The sequence below is a fragment of the Capricornis sumatraensis genome, chromosome 4 (genome assembly GCF_032405125.1).
Source record: "Capricornis sumatraensis isolate serow.1 chromosome 4, serow.2, whole genome shotgun sequence".
NCBI classification, from domain to species: Eukaryota; Metazoa; Chordata; class Mammalia; order Artiodactyla; family Bovidae; genus Capricornis; species Capricornis sumatraensis.
In genome coordinates this window covers 99,065,984-99,069,837 of record NC_091072.1, presented here as the reverse complement: position 1 = coordinate 99,069,837, position 3,854 = coordinate 99,065,984, and the positions used below count along the sequence as shown (strand labels likewise).

Below are 3,854 nucleotides of genomic sequence, written 5' to 3'. Positions count from 1 at the left end.
CATTACTACTTTTTTGATGTGATTTTCCAGAAGATGATCTTCTGAGACAAGTATGAAATTATTTTCCTCTTAGAAGGAATAATTTGTTTAATTTTAATAAAATGTTCCTTCAAAACTGGGTTGTAATTTGAGAGTAATTTTAACAACTCCAAAAGTTTCATTTGTTTGTAGATGATGTCCTCTTTAGGACCACAGAGGGAGAATGTATAGCTAAAAAATATTATACTTCAAAAAATGATGTAATGTGTCTCTCCATTTTCCCTCTATTTATATTTCTATGTGATAAGTTTTAGCAACAATTTTTCATGTCTCAGCACCATTACTGATTTCCTCCATTTCTCTAAGTAGCAGAAATGTCCATATGTCTCAAGCTCAAGGATCTGAGGTATGAATTTCCACTTTTTTTTTTTTTTTTATAGTGAAAACTTTTATATTTGAAATTAGCCAGCTGGACTCAGTTTAGATGATCCCAATTTTGTTGGCAACATCCAAAGCATCATAGTCAGGAGCCAGTCGAACATATGCCTTCTTCTCTCCATCAGGCCTGATCAGAGTATTGACCTTGGCCACGTCAATGTCATAGAGCTTCTTCACAGCCTGTTTGATTTGGTGTTTGTTGGCCCTGACATCCACAATGAACACCAGTGTGTTGTTGTCTTCTATTTTCTTCATGGCTGACTCGGTGGTGAGGGGGAGTTTGATGATAGCATAGTGGTCAAGTTTGTTTCTCCTAGGGGCGCTCTTCCGAGGATATTTGGGCTGCCTCCTGAGCCGCAGTGTTTTGGGCCGCCGGAAGGTGGGTGACGTCCGGATCTTCTTTTTCTTGTGGCTGTGGACACCTTTCAACACTGCTTTCTTGGCCTTCAAAGCTTTTGCTTTGGCTTCAGCTTTAGGAGGGGCAGGGGCTTCCTTCTTCGCCTTCGGCGCCATCTTCATGAAAAGCTCCACTTTGTTTTAAAGCTAGTTGCAAAGCAGGATGTTCTAACTTTTGTTTCAGTATCTGCAAACAATGTGCAGTAAAAAAGAAAGTGAATAAATCTGTGATTTTTGAATAAATCAAATTTTCCACTTTTTTGCCATTTGATAGAAATTCATAAAACCTTGAAGTTGTTATGTGTCAACCACTTCCTTTGCTCTTTTGTCCTTTTCATTGATCTGGAAAGGTTCATTCTTAATATGAAGATGCTCACTTCTGCTCTTAAACAAATTAACTCTCAAATCTTTTGGAATCAGTACTAGAGAATTATCAATATCAGAATAAATTAAAATATTGTTAATTATCTCTTCTGTATCAAATGATGGTCTTGGTCTTCACTAGTCTTGCTATCTCTGTCTCCCTCTATATATATATAAGATTTTGATTCTTACAAACATTTTCATTCTCATTGTTAGCGCTTATAGATGATTCACTGTTTTCTTTTAAGCTTGTTCTATCTGAATCTTGCATTAATACAGTTACTTTAGATATGCATATTTGCATTTCTGGGACTTCCCTGGTGGTCCAGTGGTTAAGACTCTGCACTTCCAATGGAGAGGGTATGGCTGGGGGAGTCAGATTCCACAACCTTCGAGGTGTGGCCAAAAACATTTTGCATTTCTACTGAATTTCTGTCAACTTCACATAATGTCCAAGGACCAAATAATGTTGCAGCCATGAATAGTATTCTCACTGGTGTTCAGAAAAATACTAAGCAATTAATTCCAAGTCCTAATGTGACCCCATGAATAACCATTCTTGGAGTCTTTGCATAAATCATTCTGGTGTCACAATTTCTTCGGGTATGTCATTGTTTGGGACTTTGAGGAAAAATTACTTACTCTTTTTAGTCTCACCTCATTACTGGAAAGTGCTGCAGATAAAGGTGTAAGATTGGAAAGACTTTCCCAGACAAGGTGGGAAGTTCACTATGAAGCTGCGCAGGTAGTGCAGACACCTTTTGAAGAGTTAATCCCAACCTTTGAAGCATTGTGGTCTAATGGGAGACACGCATCCAGGAAGATAAGCTTTTATTTTGCCCTCCAATAAGTGGGATTTTCCTTTTCTGTTTTTTTTTTTTTTCTTGTTTGAAGTTTTAGGTGGAGCTCATCAGACTCAGATTTGCAAACATGTGAAATCAGACACAAACAACGTATAGTAAAATACCAAGCTTTAGAGTAGTTCCTTGAAGATCACCACTCAGACACTAAGTCATCATCTATGTGACAGTGTGTAAGAAAATGGGTTCAGTTCAGTTCAGTTCAGTCACTCAGTCATGTCTGACTCTTTGTGACCCCATGGACTGCAGCACGCCAGGCTTCCCTGTTCATCACCAACTCCTGGAGCATACTCAAACTCATGTCCATAGAGACGATGATGACATCCAACCAACTCGTCTGCTATTGTCCCCTTCTCCTGTCTTCAATCTTTCCCAGCATCAGGGTCTTTTCAAATGAGTCATTTCTTCCCACCAGGTGGCCAAAGTATTGGAGTTTCAGCTTCAGCATCAGTCCTTTCAATGAATATTCAGGACTGATTTCCTTTAGGATGAACTGGTTGGATTTACTTGCAGTCCAAGGGACTGTTAAGAGTCTTTTCCAACATCGCAGTTCAAAAGCATCAATCCTTCGGCACTCAGCTTTCTTTATAGTCCAACTCTCACATCCATACATGACTACTGGAAAAACCATAGATTTGACTAGATGGATCTTTTTCAGCAATGTCTCTGCTTTTCAACATGCTGTCTGGGTTGGTCATAATTTTTTTTCCAAGGAGCAAATGTCTTTTAATTTCATGGCTGCAGTCACCAACTGCAGTGATCTTGGAGCCCCCCAAAATGAAGTCTTTCACTGTTTTCATTGTTTCCCCATCTATTTGACATGACATGATGGGATGAGATGCCGTGATCTTATTTTTCTGATTAGTGAAATTTAGCTAACTTTTTCACTCTCCTCTTTCACTTTCATCAAGAGACTCTTTAGTTCTTCTTTGCTTTCTGCCATAAAGGTGGTATCATCTGCATATTTGAGGTTATTGATGTTTCTCCAAGCAATCTTGATTCTAGCTTGTGCTTCATCCAGTCCAACATTTCTCATGATGTACTCTGCGTATAAGTTAAATAAGCAAGGTGACTATATACAGCTTTGATGTACTCCTTTCCTGACTTGGAACCAGTCTGTTGTTTCATGTCCAGCTCTAACTATTCCTTCTTGACCTGCAGATAGAATTCTCAGGAGGCAGGTCAGGTGGTCTGGTATTCCCATCTCTTGAAGAACTTTCCACAGTGTGTTGTGATCTACACAGGCAAAGGCTTTGGCATAGTCAATAAAGCAGAAGTAGATTTTTTATGGAACTCTCTTGCTTTTTTTTTTTTGCATTTCTTTTCCATGGGGATGGTCTTGATCCCTGTCTCCTGTACAATGTCACGAACCTCATTCCATAGTTCATCAGGCACTCTATCTATCAGATCTAGGCCCTTAAATCTATTTTTCACTTCCACTCTATAATCATAAGGGATTTGATTTAGGTCATACCTGAATGGTCTAGCGGTTTTCCCTACTTTCTTCAATTTAAGTCTGAATTTGGCAATAAGGAGTTCATGATCTGAGCCACAGTCAGCTCCTAGTCTCATTTTTGTTGACTGTATAGAGCTTCTCCATCTTTGGCTGCAAAGAATATAATCAATTTGATTTTGGTGTCGACCATCTGGTGATGTCCATGTGTAGAGTCTTCTCTTGTCTTGTTGGAAGAGGGTGTTTGCTATGACCAGAGCATTTTCTTGACAAAATTCTATTAGTCTTTGCCCTGCTTCATTCCGCATTCCAAGGCCAAATTTGCCTGTTACTCCAGGTGTTTCTTGACTTCCTACTTTTGCATT

The 3,854-nt window shown here is 39.0% G+C and overlaps 1 pseudogene; it reads right to left on the bottom strand.

Moving 5' to 3' along the window:
- Positions 1 to 423: 423 nt before the first annotated feature.
- Positions 424 to 936, bottom strand: LOC138078924 (large ribosomal subunit protein uL23 pseudogene; annotated as a pseudogene).
- Positions 937 to 3,854: the final 2,918 nt, after the last annotated feature.